This window comes from Ochotona princeps, chromosome 22, assembly GCF_030435755.1.
Source record: "Ochotona princeps isolate mOchPri1 chromosome 22, mOchPri1.hap1, whole genome shotgun sequence".
Taxonomy (NCBI): Eukaryota; Metazoa; Chordata; class Mammalia; order Lagomorpha; family Ochotonidae; genus Ochotona; species Ochotona princeps.
This window is the reverse complement of record NC_080853.1, coordinates 3,094,980-3,114,300: the sequence shown is the minus strand read 5'-3', so window position 1 is coordinate 3,114,300 and position 19,321 is coordinate 3,094,980.

Below are 19,321 nucleotides of genomic sequence, written 5' to 3'. Positions count from 1 at the left end.
TAATAAGCAGGAAATTTGGGGTGTGTGTGACAAAAGACGCCGGTTCACTCAGGATCCACTTCTGAAACAAAACTTTCTCTTTCACTACAAACCCAAAATCACCCTTAAAGCACCAGTGGTGGCAGGCACTGTGACTCACGGATTACGCTACAACCTGCAATGCCAGCTTTCCACAGGGGTGCCTGATCAAGTCCCAGCTCCTCCACTTCCACTCCAGCTCCCTGCTAATGGCCTCAGAAACAGCGGAAGATGATCCGAGTTTGTAGGCCCCTGTACTCTAGTGGGAGGTCTGGAAAAAAGCTCCTGGCCCAGCTTGGGCCATTTGGTGATGGGGTGAACCCACAGATGGAAGATCTCTCCGTCCCAGCTTCTTCGTAACTGTCTTTCATATAAATACATAAATCTTTTTAAAAATAATGAGCCAATGCCTTTTTCTCACAGGAGATGCCAGAGCATGGTGGATGTTTCTTTTTGCCATAATTCTCTGTGGCTTGAGAGGAGGAAGGTGGGACCTGCAGCGACACAGAATTACCCCATTACCACAGGGGTCTCCTCACTGCCAGCCCCAGCCCCTGGCTTGCTTTCCTGTAGTGTGGACTTCAACCCAGCTTGCTGTCACCCACAGGTCAGGAACTGCAACCAGCAGGGTCACAGAACTCTTGTGGGATGAAATGACACATTCAGTGGAAAGGCCTTGGGCCAAGTACATGCTCAATAAAGGATTTTACATAAATCAGCACGAGTGTGGGCGAGACTGACTCATGAGGGAAACACTAGTCCCTCCCCAGCTGCCCCTGACCTCCCCAAATAATTCAAAACGATAGCCAGCCTGCTGGGATTGTGTGGCTCACAAAATCAGTGTCGTGGAAGGCAAAAGACACGGTAGGGCTTGGCTTCAGATGCAGGTGGGTGTCATCCCGGGGGAGGGCCCCCAGTGGCAGTGGCTCCTGACCGGGGTGCAAGTGCAGGATCCGTTGGAGAATGAGACCAGAGAGCTGGGGTCGGCAAGGTGGCCCACAGCAGCCGTCACCTGCATCAGGTGGGTGAGCAGGTGGGTGGGAGGCCCAAGATCAGGTAGGGAGGAGGAGCGGGAAGGGCACGCAGCCCAGTCTACAACCCCTCATCCCAGATCCCTCCCATCATCCTGCTGAGTTCGCCACATAAAGAGAGTGGTTGGCCCTGGGCAGGCTTAGCAGGATCGCAGAGTGGAGAATGTGGGGTGCAGGTTGCCTGCGGCCATGTTGGGAGACCACGGCAGCGTAGCCTACACTCAGGTCAGCCTGTGAGAAGCATGTCAACTCAGACGCAACCTTGCTTAAAAAGATAATGAAAGGAATGGCTACTGCACACGAGGGCCAACTCCGTTCCAGACTCAATACTTTAAAGATGCTAACCCATCCATTAAAGCATTCAATCGTCACAAAAATCCACTTAGAAGAGCATCTTCCATTAGGATAAAGTCCAGATTGAGTTACAGGAAACCCGGACTATGTCGGTGACTTACAGGAGCTCTTAAAACTCGGTCCTCACAATGCCAAGCTGGGCGGGCCTGGTGGCGTGGCCTAGTGGCTAAGGTCCTCGCCTTGAATGTACTGGGATCCCATATGGTCGCTGGCTCTAATCCCGGCAGCTCCACTTCCTCTCTATCTCTCCTCCTCTCTGTATATCTGACTTTGTAATAAAAATAAAATTAATCTTTAAAAAAAAAAACAATGCCAAGCTGGGACTCTGGGCACCCCCCCCCCATGTGCAGCCACACTCAGGGTCACCCTCCATGACCCACCAAGGCTGCTGGACCTCCAGCCAGTAACAAGGCAAGCACACTTCCATTTATGCCTCTCGAACAGAACTGAGTCACCTGACCTAGGTGCAGGAAAAACTGCAAACTCCAAGCTTTGGTTCCAACTGGCTGTGCAGTCCAGGGAGAATCAGTTTTTCTCGCAAGCAGCGAGAGAGACAACCGGCAGATTCTACCAGGAGGCGGTGCAGGTGAGATCCGTGTGTTCAGATGGCATTGGCGCTGGGGAGCCTTCGATGCGCCCAGCCCAGCCCGGAGCCTGCACCAGCAGCAGCCACTGTGACCGTTCCATCCAAGCAGCTTCACCACCGTCAGCTCCGCAAGTAGCAACTGGTGATTGGAAAACTGTTGTTTTTTTTTTTAAATCCCCAACATCCAGAAACCAGATATCCAAACGTTAGCACTCTGTAAAACACACTAATGATTATAGGGAGTGTAGAAAAACAGAGGCCAAATGCTAACAGCCGGGCCACAGACAGCAAAGAAAAGCAAGGTCAGGGTTTGCACACAGCAGCCGTGCTTCCAGACACGCAGGCCATGGTATGCTCTGGAGGCCGACTGAACTGGGTGACACGGGCAGGGGCAGAGAGGTCCTTCCAGTGGCCATGGCAGGGCCCGAGGGGGTGGGGTGGGGGAGTCACGCCGAGCTGGGAGAAGCAGACGTGAGGGCGTCTGGATCAACCACTGCAAGGTGGAGCTGTGGGTTGTAGGAACAGCCCACCAACCCCCCGTGACACTCCCAGCTCACTCGGCTGGCTCTCAGGGAAACGGCCTTGGGAACAGGAAAGTTTCTCCAAAAGAAATATTATTTGTATCCCACGGTTGTAAAAGTTAATAGCCCTTCCCCCTCCTCCAAACCGCGGCATCCGAACCAGAGAGACGGAAATTTGAAACATGTAATTTAGAAGCTGGGCTACAAGTGGGAGGGTCTGACTCCTGGACGAAAGTTCTGAGGAATTCTCAGGCAGGCCACAGAGCCCAGGCACCCTAACTTTTGGGGGTGGGGGATATTCTGAGACCCCCGACCTGGCTTACCTTCCTCCTGCTAGGATTGTGTGGCTCACAAAATCACAGTGTCGTGGAAGACAAAAGACACGGTAGGGCTTGGCTTCAGATACAGGTGGGTGTCACCCCGGGGGAGGACCCTCAATGGCAGTGGCTCCTGACTGGGGTGCAAGTGCAGGATGTAGAAGCTGGATAGTTGGGGAGGGCTTTGCTGTGATTGATTAACGATGTCTGCCATGGACACATGCTGGTGTAGGGGAAGTGTGTGTTTCTGCTGTAGGACTTGGCTAAACCCTTCACTGTGCAAGCAAGTAAAAAGGCTCCCTGGTGGAAAATGACTCCTAATGGCCACTGGCACTATGATTCTGCCACCCCAAAGCACCCCAAGGAAACCTGTCACCATTTCTTTGATTCAAGTTCAGGTCTCAGCCTGGCATAATTCGAAGAGGGAGAAGCTTGGCCTTGGCTACAAACACGCCTGTCGGACATGCCTGTCGGTCATGCTGCTGTGAGCGAGCGCCTCCGGCAGGGGCTCAGCCTGGGAGGTGGACTCTGCCCTAGTCAGGCCCGGCCATGTCTCACGTTCAGGCCCAGAGCTGCAGGACAATGTCTGTGTGCTATCTGAAGCCATGGGCTCCATGGTCCTTGCTTCCAGCAGCCACGGCTCACAGGGCATCCCTGAGCTCTCATGATGGGAGGCCGCCGTTCTCCCAGTTGATCTCAGGGCTCCTGGGTCCTCCCACTGTGGGCTCTTTTCCCATCAATGCACAAGGAAATGGGGAGAGAACACACATCCTACAGGGCCCCTCTGGCCAGCTTGGTCTTGACTCAGCATCCTGATCTGTGCAATGGGGAGGGGTGCGCCAGGCCACAATGACGGCTGTGGACGGTGTGCAATTACTGTAATGAAATAAATGATCCATTAGGAAATGTGTGAAGTGCTGTGTCTCCCAGGAGGCTCTCAGCCTGGGGGCATCCTCAGAATTGCACGTGAACCTTTAAAGACCCCAAATACCACAAATACAGAGACTTCCCACCACTCCGTGCCACCAGGTGATGACCCTGAAACCGGCCTGGCCCTGCCCAGCTCAAAGGCCTTGCCCTGGGAACGTAACACCTGCCTGCAAGGGAGGACCTGCCCTCCTGACACCCTCCTCTGAGAGCACTGGCTGTTAGAATCTGAGCTCCAGCCTCCAGAACACAGCACCAGGCTAGAGGCAGCAGACACAAATGGCCACGCATGGTGAACCCTGGTCACAGGACAAACCACACAGACAGGACACACACCGGGAGACACGCCCCATACCGTCTCCTTTCAGGGCTTCTTTCTGGGGAGGAGAAAAAAAATGTTGGAAAGTAGCTCCAGGTGAGAGTTGCACAATGTGATAGCGCTACTGAACGGTGCCTTTCAAAAGGGTTTATGTCACGCAAGTTTCTCTCCCTCCCTTGTGTGTCTCTCTCCCTTGCAAATCAAGTGAGGATCACTAAATAGGCATTTTAGAAAAGGCTGCGTGAGGAGCCTGCATGGCGGTGTAGCAAGTAAAGCTTGCCACATGCAGCACATCGAGCCCTGGCTGCTCCACTTTCCACCCACCTCCCCGCTAACACACCTGGGGAAGCAGCAGAGGATGGTCCAGGTGTTGGGGTCTCTGCTTCCTGTGTCATCAGCACAGCTGGGAGCACCTTCCTGATCCCCCTCCAGAGAGCCTGCCAGCTGGGTCTTAATGGCAGTGGGGTAGGAGCCTGGATCCCATCTCACAGTTCTCCTGCTCACATGGTCTCCTCCCTGCCCTGAGGTCTTCTTACCATGATCCCTCACCCCGCTGTCCCCTCAAGGAGAGAACAAATTTCCAGGTTTGAGCTGCGCATGACTCCGCCCAGCGCCTCTACTGCCAGCAGCCAGCCCACAGCTGTCTCTGTTAATCACAGGCCGACCGTGCAAGGCGAGCCCTGGGCAGCAGAAACGAATGGAAAAAGTGCAACCTGACCACAGAAGTATTATCTTATAAATAAGGCCCTTTAGGAGCAGCTAATTGGATGCACATTTTGCAAGATTCGGGGAACACTCAGCCTGTGACACTCCGATGGCCTGGCTGGGCTCCTGTTACCCCCGCAGCTGGTTTCTCTGCAACATCGGGCCTGCCTGGGGGAAGATTCCAGCCCAGCTCAGAGACATCAGGTTTCCCTTAAGGATGTTACTTCTCTACCCCTCATCTTTTATTTATTTTTTAAAGGCAAGATTGATTCAGTGCGTGGTTAATGGTCCTGTCAACCACCCAACATACCCAAACTTCGTCAAAATCCCGGCAGAAAGGACTTCACTAAGGTGTCTGGCTTGGCCAGGAGACTAATTTAGTACCCTTTTATGTCCACTGGGCTCCGACCTGCCCCAACTGCGTGTTAGCATATGCATGGAAGGAGTCGTGGAGCTGTGTCCACCCTGTGGTCCCACTTCCAGGGGAAGCCAGAAGCAGAATGGGACATTCAAGGAGTCAGGTGTCCCTTAGCATCTTCAGGACACCCCATGGATACCTACATCTGAGGAAGCCCACATCCCTTAGAGAAAGCAGTGCAGTGTCTCCATGAGCCCCACAGGTATCCTAATGCCATGTGAATGTTATGTAAATGGCTGCTGTTTGCTGTAGTGTTTACGCAGCAATGAATGCAAGAATCTGGTCATGTTCAGCCCAGAGACACTCATCCTCCCACATTTTCAGTTAAATCTGCAGATGGGAAGCCCGCAGGTGGGATGGGCTGGGACCAGCATGGCTAGTGCTGCTGGATGAGGTGGGTGGAAATCAGAAATCTGCTATGCAGAAAGAAGATGGACTCCAAGGTCAATTCCAAGTGTTATCCTTGTCGTGCTTGAGTCAGGCAGCTGGAGTGAAGACAGGGTGGGACCTCCTTCGCAGTGCTACAGAGGACAGAGTGCATGAAGGGGGGCAAGCAGAAGAGGTCAGCTGCTGCTTGGAGCCAGCAGGAAGCCCAGTCTCTAAGCTCGACAGCCAACCCAGACAGCCACTCCAGGCCAGATGCCACAAACCAGCACTGATGCCAGAGAAGGTCAAGGTGCTGGTTCAAGGCCTGGCTGCTCCACTTTCCCATCTAGCTCCCTGTTAATGCGCCTGTGCAGGCAGCAGAAGATGGCCCAAGTGCTTGGGTCCCTGTACCCCCGTGGGGGACTGAGCTGAAGTTCCTGGCTCCTGGTACCAGCCTGTTTCAGGCGGATGTATCCATTTGGGAGGGAACCAGGCTGGCTCTGAGTAGTGGCAGCCCCTTCAGGTTGGGTGGTAGGTACCCACCACTCTAGCATCCTCTACCTAGCTTACATCACTAGCTTATGTAGTCACCTGCACCCTGGAGTCATTTTCATGTGTGCTAATCTGGGAGCTGCTGCTATTTGGGGTAAAAAAAAAAAAAAATGACTGACAAGCCACAGGGTCCTCTCTGGGAAGACAGATTGGGCCTCAATGAAAGAGAGAGAGAAAGAAAGTATTCATGAGCTGATCCTGCACGGAGGTCTAAAACCAAAGCAAGACCCATGATTCTGCAATGTGCAGCAGGTCCTTTTCTTTCAGCTCACCCACTGATGAATCAGATGCTCATTTCCTCTGGTTGAAGAGAAAAAGAAAAATGCCAGAAAGCAAAAGAAGGCAGCAGTGTTCGGCAGAACGTGGAGGCGTGCTGTAGCAGGCTTGGGCCGGCAGACCCTGGAAGCTGTTAATTGTTTCCTTCCCTGGGACGCTGGGGAGCCCCTCGCTCAGGGCTATGGTGTGTTAGTCCAGGAAAGTACCAATCCCCCGTAAGTCTCAGAAATGATACATCACTCGCGAGTAAGCTAGGATCAACACGTTGTTAACTGATCTCGCGAGTCAGAATTAATGATAGGCATTTTACACAAAGGAAAAAAAATGAACGTTAAAAGCTGATTTGTGTTAACTCCAGACATCCCTGCGCCATCGGGGCGGCCTCAGGGGCGATTTCCTATGACACAGCTGGTCCACGTTTTGGGTCTGCTGGTGGGTGGCAGCCAACAGTAATCAGAGCCAGACTCGGGGTGCGGGCGGTGGAGACATGGGGGGTCAGGAATCTTTCAATAGGATACTCCAGGAGCCCAACAAAAAGGGGGTGCTGGACAAGACTTCCGGGCAACTACTAGAGAGTAGGATTAGTGCCAGGGTTGGTTGCTCCATCTGAAAAATGGGCTCCATGTGTTCACCCGTGGTGCGAATGCCCCAGGGCCTGGCTGGTCATATAGCAGGCAGGAACTGGGCCTCCACTGCCCTCCGGACAAACCCTACCCCAGGAAGGAAACACAGTAACACCCGAGAAGCTCCGAGCTTGAGACAGGCATGAAGAGATCTGACAGGACAGACAGCAGGGAGACAGGGACGGGGTAGGGCAGGGACCCGGTAGCGGAGTCTGAGTCAAATGGCTGAGGAAGAAGGTTCCCATAGGAGTCACGGCCAGTGCTCTGGCAGTGAAGTCCTCCCAGGGAGCAGGAGGAGGCTGGGAGAAGAGGGGACGCATGATCACAGTGCCAAGGGTCCCCCAGCTTAGCGCAAGAAGCCACCATGAGGCTCTGAGTAGGAGAGGGGTTTCATTCGCATCCGGAAGCCTCTTCCCGGTCCAGGGTGGAGAAGAGCCCAACTATTGGGGCCATTCCCTCAGGACAGCCGCCTGCAGGAGCCTGCAATGAAGAAAGGCAGGTGGCTGGAGCGAGCATGGACCACACCAGGGTTGGGCTGGGGCGAGGCAAGGCGGGTGAGGCATTTGTCTCCAGCCCCAGGTCCGTGAGAGGGGACTGACTGCTAACCGATGCAGGAGCCGAGATGATTAAACACCGGGTCCACACCGCAGCCTCGCCTTTGACCCCCAAACTACCTAGGGATTACGACTGTCTTACTTTACATTTTTGGTTATTTTGCTCACTATCATTTTTTTTTTTTTTTTGGCAAGAATTTGATTTTGGTAAGGGCTGGTGTTCACAATGTTGGACCCTGGCTGGGATGCCCTCGTCCCAGGCTGGGAGCCTGTATTTGAGCTCTGCTGCTTGCTTCAGGCTTCCTGGTGACAGCTCGAGTAGAGCGACAAGCGTGTGTATGGAGCGGTCAGAGCTGGGTTTAGAACCACGTTCGTGAGGAGTCTGGAGCCAGAGAACCCTCTCTCACCAAGCACCAACGTGGGCAGGTTGGTGAGAGGCCATAGTTCTCCCAGGTCAAACCCCGAGAGCCTCTGATTGGCCCAGCACGGATCACGTGTCTCCCCTTAGCCTATCGGCTACAGCTACTCAGGCTGGGGGGATGAAGCACAAACATGGCTGCCCACGGGCTGATCTTGGGTTGGGCCTGTGCTCCTGGGAATGGGAGGTGTGGGGGAGGCTGGGAAGGAGCCTATTCCAGACTTGTTCTGTTCTTATTGGGGGAAGGGGGAAGGCTAGGAACGGGGTGGGAAGTTGGAGTACCTGTGAGCACAGCCCCAGAGCCATGGCCTCCCTCAGAGAACCGGGCCTGGTGCTCTCTGCTCCCGGCTTCCTCTGCTTTGGCGGCAGGGTGGCCTGCGCTGCCCATTTGAGAGTCTCACTTCCTCAGATGGGCGGTGCCCGGCCAGCCAAAGGATTTCTGGAGGGAACCAGGAGCCATGGAGGAGATGTCCAGGCCGCAGTTCTCCTGTGTGGGCGACAAGTTTCTAGGCCAGGGGACTGCTTGTGAGCCAGGGCTGGGCGGGTCCCCCGCTTGCTGCCAGTGGACTCATCTCAATGTCCAAGTGGCAGACACAGGGGAGTGGGCAGTAGCAGGAAAGCAGAACAGGACACAGTCTGGTCACATAGGTCCCTTGAGTCGTGTCATTCAGCATGGGTACAAATGACTCATGGATGGTAGAAAACCAAGTTCTTGGGGCCAGTGTGATGGCTCAATTGGCTAATCCTCTACCTTGTAGCGCCAACACCCCACATAAGGGTGCCAGTTTGTGTCCTGGTTCCTCCACTTCCTATAAAGCTTCCTGTTTGTGGCCTAGGAAAATACAGGATGGTCCAAAACCTCAGGACCCTGCGCCTGTGTGGGAGATTGGGAAGAGGCTTCTCATTTTGGATTGGCTCCAGTCTGGCCATTGCAGCTGCTTGGGCAGTGAACCAGCAGATGGAAGATCTTTCTGTGTCTCGCCTTCTCTCTGTATATCAGCATTTCCATTAAAAATGAATAATTCTGAAAGAAGGAAGGAAGAAACCCAATTTCTTGAGCCATCATCCACTTCCTCCCAAGAGCATTAGCAGGGAATTGGATCAGAAGTAACAGCTGACACTCTGATACGAAGTGTGGATGTAGTCCACAGTGGCTTAACCGGCTGTGCTACAAGGCCTGCCGAAGAGGCTGGCTTCTAAGCTCTCAGCTGAAAAATCAATTCATCCACCTGCCAAACTAAGTCTCTGTGGTCCCAACTGTGATTTTCATTAACTCAACCTGGACTAGGGTCTCCTCAGAGCTCCCAGGAGCACCCCATGTGAGCTGCCCTGTGCTGTGACTATCAGCCTTGTCCCAAAGGCAGCCTTGGCCCTGAAGAACTCTGGCTCCTGGTGTGGTCCTCAGCTTTTCCCAGCATAAGAGCTCACATCTGTCCAGCCCTCCCGCGGAGACAGCCCCTCGCCCAGACCCACAGCCATCGGGGAGGCACGCATGACGGAACTGAGGCACCATCCCAGATGGCCCAGGGGCTCCGTGAAGCAGCCGGATGGGGTGTGACAGTCTGACCAAGGTCATGGCTGTGACCGTGACCGTGCACAGGCAGTGCAGCCTGTCTGACCAGAGACTTGCCCCACTACCCTTTGCTCCCTAAGTGTGTGTTTCACCAGGCACCCCTGGAGTGTGCTGCTCAGTGGGCCCCAGCAGGTGCTAGCTGCCCCTTCAGCTGCTGGGCTTGGGTTAGGGTAGCAGGGACCCTGGAGGGCTCAGGGCCAGCTTTGCCAACAGTAGCTTCTCCCAAAGCCTGTGCTCCTTCTGGGAGCCTAACTCCAGCCCCATGTCCCACGGCGAGCACCAGAGGCAGGGACCCCAAGCAGCTGGGGAGGAATGCCAGCGGGGAAGCCGGGGGACAGGCCCAGATTTGCCCTGCATGTGCAGGCCAGATGTGGGACAGGGCATCGGGACCACATCAAAGTAGCCAAGGCAGAAGGGGACAAAGGAAGCATGTGACAAAAACCCAAACCAGGCCAGGAAGGGCGATGGATCAGCAGCATAGGCAGGCTGGGCTCAGGGAGACATCCGGACGGCTAGGCTCATCAACGTGGGGGCTGCTGCAGGGTTGCACTGCCCTGGACCAAGCAGAGACAGGCGCCACAGAGTATGAAGCCTGGACAAGAGAGCTTGTGGGCTTGCCCCAGTTCACCCCTTCACCAGGCTGCTTAGTCTCCCTGGACCTCAGCTTGTCCATCTGCACAGTGGGACTAACAGTATCTGCCTGACATGCACCCTGGCCTCCCCTCTCCTGAGCCCTCACTCAGCACTGCTCCTGGAGTCCCTGAACACATGCAACACGGCGCCCTGCCCCGAATGTGTGGGATGTGGCCCCCTGCCCCAAACATGTCCGACATGGCATCCTGCCCCGCCGTCTCCTTTCCCTGCTTTCAGGCACTCCAGCCTCATGCCTTGGCCTCGGGGAGATGAGGGAGCCTGAGCTGCCCAGGTGCCTGGGGACAGTGGCAGCTCTATAGGTCCTGGCACCTGGCAGCCCCTAAGTAATCCTCAGCTGTTCTTCTTCTTGCAGGTTGTCTAGGGGGCAGTGGCATGGGCAAGAGGGACTTGCTAGCACATAGGTCCCACACCTAGTGTCATGCGCTCCTTTGGCTGTCTTCTCATCTTAATGATTTGGGGGGATAAAACATTTCCATTCTTTCCTGCACCCCACAAATGGTGAACCAAGAGCTCCTGGGGCCCCTGCATCTTCATTGGTAAGACCAGAGCGATGGGGGACTAACGTGCCTTCTTGCCTGGAAGGGTGTGAAAAAGTCCGAGCCCTCATTCAGTGCAGGTGGGAGCCTGAAAGGGTGCAGCTGACTCAGGAAGGAGCCCAGGCGAAGCCACGCAGGACCTGGCAGGTCCCCTCCCCAACAGAGACCCAAGAGAGGTGAAAAGCCCTCTCCATGCCAAAGCCTCACACACAAGTATTTACAAAAACTGCCAGTAGACACCAGCCTACCAGCGGAGAAACAGGTGGAGGAGTGGTGGTGTACAGTCGGCAGGATAGCAGCAGGGACAGCACCATGGCTGGGACACGCCACAGCACATGCGGGGGCTGGTCCCAGGACTGCACCCCTGAAATGTCCCAAATTGGACAGTTCACAGGCATGGGGGAGATGAGTGGTTGCAGGGTCAAGGGGCAGTGTATGGAGAAATAGGGGGGGCTCAATCCATGTGGACATCTGTATAAAATATCATAGAACCACAGAACACATCACTTACAGTTCTGGAGGCTTGGGAGTCCTGGATCAGCGGTCAGTGCAGTCAGGGGCTGCTAAGGGCTCCCCAGGTTGCAGGCTGCTGAGTTTCCATGGCTTGCCCACAATGAGGGTCAGGGGTCTCTCTGACCTCATCAGCCCACCCAAGAAGGCCCCAGCCTCACAGCCTGACTATCTCCCCAGGGCACCATCTCCCATCATGGCCACACTGGAGACTTGCATGGGGTCTGCAGGGGATACAGACATTGCCCATCCCCAGGAGGGACCGGGGACAGACACAGGGCTCTTTGTAGGGGCAGAACAGACAAGAGTCAGAAGCAAATGTAGTGATGGTGGCCCACGCCTGTGTTGTTGTGCAAAGAGCGGGTGCACGTGTGCAGTGGGCAGACTTTTCCTCACGGCTCGGTAAGCTGCTGCACGCATGTCTGCACTTGAAAGCCTTTTCCAAACCCTGGAGTATCACATGCTGGCAATGAGGATTGGATGGAACTTCTGTGTACACACACACAGAGTTCTGCTGGATCTGCTGCTTGGGAAAATAGGCCCATTGCCCACTCAGCTGGGAGAGGTCCCCCAGGGAGCAGCGAAGATACTGGTGGGCAGCCTGGGCCGTGGACCTAACATGGACTCCACCAACTTTCCGAGACAGCCAAGGGCAGAGGCTTCCTGTCTTGTCCAGGTGCAGACAACAGAGGGCTCAGGACAGGGCTGGATACATGGGGACTTCACAGAGCAAACAGTAGCCAAACACAACTGCCATGACTCACGGAGTGCCTCCATGCTCCTCTCCCTCCTCCTCCCCTCCCTCCTCCCTCCGTTCCTCCTCCCTCCTCCCCTCCCTCCTCCCTCCGTTCCTCTCCCTCCTCCCCTCCCTCCTCCCTCCGTTCCTCTCCCTCCTTCTCCCTCTGTCTCTCCTTCTCTTTCCTCTCTTCCCTCCAGAGTTTGTGTCGGTCTCTCTCTAATCCTCTACATTTCATCTCTCAGCTGTAAGGTGGCCATCGCATCCGCATGAGCTGGCCTTAACGTGTTTCTCTAGATAGCCATGAAAGACCAAAACCTGGCAAGGGTTTGAGTGCTCTTCCATTACCTGGAGCCCCAGGGAGGACTGCCTGGTTCACCATCCAGTTTGCTCACCCTCTCTGTGCTCCAAATGTAGCCCGGCAGATTCCTGGGCTTCTGAGAAATGCCAGTGGGGGCTCAGGGAGGGTCAGGGAGCCAGGGGTACAGGGTACCAGCTCAGCTCAAGGACTCAGGCAGTTGGCTCCATCCACATTTCTGGTTTCCACCTGCACTACCTCATGCCACAGCAAGAACTCAATTTCATTCATTCACTCATTCACTCACTCTGGGGTCCGTTTACTTATTTATTCCCTTGCTTCTATTTGTGGGTACCAGGGCTCCCCTGTGCCCTCCTAGGGCCCCAGTGTGGCAATCTTGGGCTCACCTGTGCCCTAAGACTCTAAGCTCCTGAATCCCACCCTGACCAGCAGCCATGTTGAGCCGAGGAGAAGAGGCGGGGACCGTACCATGATCTCCCAAGGAAGAAGCTGAGCTAGCAGCCTGGCCAATCACAAACAGATGGAGCAGAGGTGACAGGAACAGTGATCACTCCTGTCCGCCACTCTCCACAAACCCTGGCATGGGACATCTTGCTGAGACACCTTGGGCTGTCTCAGGCTGTACGCAACATCCTCTTGTTCAGAGGGGCCTCCCTGTGGTACCTGCAGCTCTTACAAAGCTTTGGGCTCTGCCTTGCACCCTGGCAGGCCCCTTTCCCGGGATCAGCGCTAGCCAGACACAGGATCAGGTCAGCAGACCAAAGGGCCAGATTTCCCTGGCATGTGACCTCCCTCAGCTACAGGGCCTGGACAGTCCCCGTCAGACAAAACAGCTGACCACAGGTTGGCACAGAATAGTTGGGCTTCTAGAAGAATAGCAGAGGAAAGCACCATAGCAACAGCAGTAATGATAGTCACTGTGCACCTGCCATGCACCTGTTCTCCTGGTCCATCAGGCACCTGCTCCTTGTCTTCCGTTCACAGCATGCCATGAAGTCAGAGCTGCGATCATACTCATTGTGCAGATGAGAAAAGAGACTCCGGGGCCAGGCGGGGCTGCTGGGCTTCACCATCAAGGCAAGCACCCGTGCCCTGTCTAGCCCCCAGCTCCTGCTCCGCCCTCTAGCGGCTGCCTTGTTCTGCGTTCCCCTCCTTTCAGGTTGATTCATTTACTCTAGTGTGTGAGTGCCTGCTGAGTTCCACCTCGGTCTAGTGCACCCACCCACCCTCGTGGGCCCAACCTGCCATCTCCCCCTCCAGGACAAACCACATTGCAGCGGGGGTGGCGGGAAAGCCCCCTCCAGTGGGGCCTTGACTGCAGTGACTAAGTTCTTCCAGGCCCTGCCTCAGCAGCCGTAGCTGTCCAGCCCCAACCGCCAGGCCGCCTTGCCCGCGCCCAGGTCTTGTTTGGATGGGGCCCACTGCAGGCGCTGTCCTATAATTATGGAGGCCACTCGGGCGGGGGCTGCGCCCCAGGAGGTGGGGGGTGTGCGTGTCTCTGCGGCACCAGCAATTTCAGTAATGACAGCCGTGCGTGCCGTTTATCTTTGGGGTTTCCAGAAATACAGGGACTTTTCCAGACACTTGCGAGTTTGTGCATGAGGGATCCGGGATGCACGGCTCCCCCGGGCAGCTGTGAGGCTGTACACCCTCAATGTGCGGGGGCACAGACAGGGGCTACTCTGGGAACCCCAGGCTACACCCAAGGTCCAAGAAACCCCGTGTAGCTGGAGAGGCTCGGACACTGCGGCTGTGGAAGAGCTCTCCCTGGGACGAGGGTCTTCCTTGGGATGAGGACTGGGGCTTTGAAACACACCCAGTCCAGGCCCTGTCCCTGCAGGCCTCGGGGCTCTGGGAAGCCCTAGTGCTTGGGCTCTCTTAGAAGGTGATGTGCAAGTGTCCCAGCAAGGAGCAAGAGCAAGAGAAGACAGGCACAGCCCATGGGGACAGCGCGGAGACTGGGGCGGGACACATAGCTCATGGCTTTAGATTGTCTCAGCTCCATCAGTTGTGGGCACTTGGGGAGTGAACCAGCAGATGGAAGATCTTTCTTTCTGTCTCTTTTCTCTGTAAGTCTGACTTTCCAATAAAAATAAATAAGTCTTAAAAAAAAGAAATGTTTATAAACCCATTTCACATGTGGTAAAATTGAGAGTGAGAGAGAGAGAGAGAGAGTGAGAGAGTGAGAGAGAGAGAGAGAGAGTGAGAGAGAGAGAGAGAGAGAACAACCTAAAGACACACAGTGGTAAGAGATGGAGTTGAGATGAAAAGCCAGGCAGTTGGTGCCAGTCAGAGTGCCAAGTCTAGGGGGCTGGCAACCATCAGAGGTGATGCTAAGGGGGGACCGGACATCTAGGACAACACCTGTGTCAATGCCACAAGAAGGCTTCAACAATAGGCAAAATTCCTTTTGTGTTACTCACACCCACAAAACAGACAAGTGCAGATAAGAAAGAAGAGCCAGAAGTAACTACGGCATTGATTTGTAGATTTTTGCATCCAGTGGGAGCTTGGAATTATGGTCAGCTCTTTATTTTTCCATTGGGTCCATTCTTTATTTCCAAGTCAAAAGTAGCCATTGTGCATGAGAGGAGCCTCGTAGTGATGGTCTGCCAGCAGCCAGGACGTTTGAGGGGTGACCTTGAAGGGGACATTCCACAGCCGACAGCCTGGGTAGGAAGAGTGTGCTGCAGGTCCCCAGAGCTCACAGGTCCCGGCTCTAGATAAAGACACATGGACAGTGGAGACAGCAGGGCTCTGCACATGTGGCTTAACGTGGGTGTTGTGCACCTGCTGTGAGGGTCCCTGCTGCAGAAATCCTGCTGGCACGTTAGTCCTCCACCCAGACTATTTATATTCCTGGAATGACAAAAGCTGGCCGGAAGCAAAGACTGTAATTCACCCACGGCCCTGGGATCCTTATCAGCAGGCCCACTTTGCAGATAAGCAGTGATGGCCTGGCCCATTAATGGTGTTATTTTAGGGACCACTCAGCCCTTGGGCTGGGCTGAGGGCCAGCCATCTCTCATCCTTTCCTTCATCATCAAGCTCAACCAAGGTCGAGCAAAGACCAGCTCTTGTCTGCGGGCTTCAGGGGCCCTTTGGAGGGACAAAAGTGACTCCCAGAAGGCAGCTGGGAAGTGGCTTCACTTTGAACAGCCATTTCCAGCCCCCTCCCAGGCACAGGCCATGTGGGCATGTGCTAGGACTTATGTTAAAGCCTCCTAAAATAGAGAGAGCCAGGGTCTGGATTCAGTTAGAATGGGTCAGTGTTCAACACGTCACAGCTCCGCTGACTTTAGCAACTTCAGAACTTTGTCCAGCATCAAACTAAGCTGGGTTTGCATCACCCAGGTGGGCCTCATGGGATGGGCCTCGGAGCCCACTGTGGTCCAGGCCTCTACCCCTACCCTGCTGCCCTTCCCCCCATATCCCACTCTCCATCCCCCATACCCACATGTAAACTTCTCCTGGGAATGATTTAGTTTGTTGCTCAGCAGCGTCATGGCATTCAATAATGACGTGGCTTTGGACAAACAATCTAACACTGGTCTTGAGCCTTTCTCTCCCCAGCCACTGCTCTGCTCAGCACAGAAGGTGGAGGCAGAGGCCTCAGGGTTGAGGGAACAGCCAGGAGGAGAGGCCCCGCTGTTGCGAGGGCACACCTGCATAAATGACTCCTGTGATCCCAGTCTTGGACCTGGAGCCACCAGACGGAGGTGACTGATCCATGACTCTTCACCTTTGGCCTTCATCTAAAATGAGGAGCCCCCAAGCCATGAGGAAGCCATGTCCTAGGCTGCTAGGGGCAGAGCCCGCCTCTGCCAACACCCAGCCCATGGTAGCATGACTTCCAAGTCACGGGAACTCTGAGGCCGCCAGGTTCCGGGCTGGCCCTGAGGACACTTCAGCAGAGGGCCTGCCCCAATGGGAACATGGGGCCTGGGTCCCTCGGCTGCAGGGAACTGTGTTGGTCAGCCCTGGGCTGCAGGTGGGCACAGCCCCAGTGGAGCTGCTTCTGGCTTACCGTCATCCTGAGCAGCAGACCTAGCTGGGCCGTGGGAGTTGTGACAGGAAATGGGCAATGATTGAAGCCACCAGGCTCATAGTTATGTCATACCTCACAGAGGGCCAGTATAAGCAAAAGACTGCATGTCACCGCATCCATCAAATGTCGGCGGTGAGAGGATGCTGGACTATGGCCATTGCTGCAATATTCCAAACTGACAGCTCCTGGGCTCCTCTGTCCACGTGACTGCACTTCTGCCTGAAAGTTGAGGGGACGTGTGTATCTGGCACAGTGACGTTTGATGTCATGTCAGGGAATGTCATGTCAGGGAAACACGATGGCTTGGAGCTGCAGCAGCCACTTGGACCAGACGGCCTAGGTCCTTAACAGCACATGATTGCTGCAAACATCCCCTTGAGAAGGAAGCTTCAGGCTTCCTTCCAATGCGAAAGCAAATCACCTCCTGGGAGCCACTGCTGTGAGAGGCAGGTGCTCTAACTGAGCCCCCCAAGTGCGGGCTGGCGCCACACCCACACTGCGCATAAGGAAATCAGAGAGAGCGATGCTGCCGAAGCTGCAGGTCCTCTGGCTGATGGAAGAGCCAAGCCGGCTCGGTGTGGGGCAGGAGCTGATCCTGTGCCCCCTGCGCGGTGTGCATGGCTTCCTGCTCCTGGCAGGATAGTCCTCTGTCCCTGTAGGAAAGCAGGAGATGCCTGCCCGGGGAGTAACGCCTATTTGTGGCCTCAGCCACCAGTACGTGTGAATGTGACATGGATACTTCCTACCCTAACCCCTGCCCAGGGATGCTCACACGCACCCCACCCCATACCCAACTGCTGCCAGCTTCTGCCCCCGGGGGAAGGGAGACAGGCTCAGCCTAGGCATGGCGGGTAGAATTAGAATGCTGCTTCCTGCAGGAAGCCCTCCTTTACTTTGTCCCCCAACTGACTCTGCAGCCCCAAAGCCATGCCCAGCCTATCCCTGCCCTCCCTGATGTGTCTCTTGCCAGCCACACGGGCCCTTGCACTGAGACCCCGATGAACCGAGCCAGCCCACCTCGGGGCCTGTGCACCAGCAAACTTGCTGTCCTTTTCACGGACTGCTCTGTCTCCTAGCCATATCCCGACTGAAGGGCTACTGCCTGTGGAAGTCTGTCCCCACCTCTCCGCCCCCACCACCCCTCAAACCTGCTGTCCAGAAAGCTCCCTTCCTCCACTCCTAATTGCTCAGCATGAATGCTCACTGTCAGACCTGGCTTTGGCATTGAACAATGCAGCCACAGTGCCCAGGGTCCAGGACCTAGAATCCACAAAATTATTCTAGTTCCTTGAAAAATCGGAAGGTGCGAAACAGATGCAGTCCAGTGTGGTCTGTTGTCATCTCCATACTAGCGAGACATCAAAGAGGTTTTCATCACTTCCTCCTGGAGGAGGGAGGGCCTCTGTGTCGGGCGGTGGTGCTGGTTAGTTTGTTAACAGGTGCCCCGACTTTGTGTTTCCCACCCACCACAGTGCAGGGAATGCGGAATGAATGAATGAGGGCAGGAAGCTCGTGCTGTCCTCACAGCAAGCCTTGTTCCTGGAGGGGGCGTGGAGGTTTGGCCGCCCTTGGCCATGGCCATCTGTATGTATTGGCCTGCCTACTCCTGAGGGTGGCCCCTGGCAGCCAGTGCAGGCCAACAAGGGATGGGGAAGGGCCAGTGCCTGGGAGTGGCTCCTGCAGCCACTATTCCTGCCGTTCCGCACTGACAGAGATGGAGATGCCAACCAGGGCAGTGTCAGGGCCAGCTGAGGCCGGGTGGGAAAGCCCTGGTGGTGGGAAAAGGGGACAGGGCCTAGGAGAGCACCAGATGACCTTGCCCTCATGGCCAGATCGGCGGCCAGAAGAAAGGCAAGCTAGGAATTATGAATACAACCTCGCCAAGACAAAGGTCTGCAGATGCTCTTAGTTAAGCGGGTAGGATGAGGTCAGCCTGGCTCATCTGTCCAGACCCTCAAGCCAAGACCAAGGGTCCTCCGTGAGACAGGCACAAGGGGTGCTTGGGGCTCCCTGAGAGGCCGCCAGTCCCTACAGACACAACTCCCGGGAGTGAACACCTCCATCAACAATGCTTTAAGCCACAGGTGTGCAGTGCTGCGTCCGGCAGCCCCAGGAGGTACAGGTGCTCTGTGCATTCTGCACAGGACCTGTGCCGAGGGAGGAGCTCAAGACGCCACGTGAATCTTGTACGCAGAGAAAGGTCTCGCAGCCCTCGCCACACCTGTCAGTGCTCTGCCAGGCCCACAAGTGAGAGAAAGCAGGGGGGAGGGACTGGGACGTGCACAGGGCAGCGGGGCAGCAGGCGAGGCCAACAGCCTTGCTCCATCACTGAGTCTGATACCGGGGGAAGCAGGAAGGGCATTTCCAGGCCTGGGGACCTGGTCTGGGAGCACAGCCTCCATTGAGGAACTGGCACGGGGCCTGGGGAAGGGGCTTGTGGAGGATCAGAGCTGGGGCCCAGGAATTCTCACATTCCCCACAAAGCCCCCAAGAGATTCCAACTCAGGCAAGAACAAGGTTGAACCCGGGCTTTTGGAAGTCCAACTTCCAGTTTCAGCCACCACCAGCTGGAGGATTGGTAGGAAGTTCTGCCACCTGTCTACTTGACAGGAAGCAGAAGCAACACAGAAAGTGATGCCACTGCAAGTGGGCAGGACAGGTGCCAACCAAGAGTGGGCGAGGGGAAGGCAAAGGCCGAGGTTGAGGCTGTGTGGCTCTGCACTGAACAGGTGTGCCTCGGGAGGGAGCAGGTGAGCTGGTCTTCCCAGCATCCTCTGCTCACAGGTCAGTGGGTATCTGGAGTAAGCCATTGCAGCCCACACATGCCCTCTGTAGGAGGCAGTAGGGAGCAGTGGTGACCACGGCACCAGCTGTCCCCTGCTCCAGCCAGAAAGGGACCCAGGTGGCCAGAGCTGTCTATTTTTCAAGAGAAGCCAGACTTGAGGATTTTTTTTTCACCT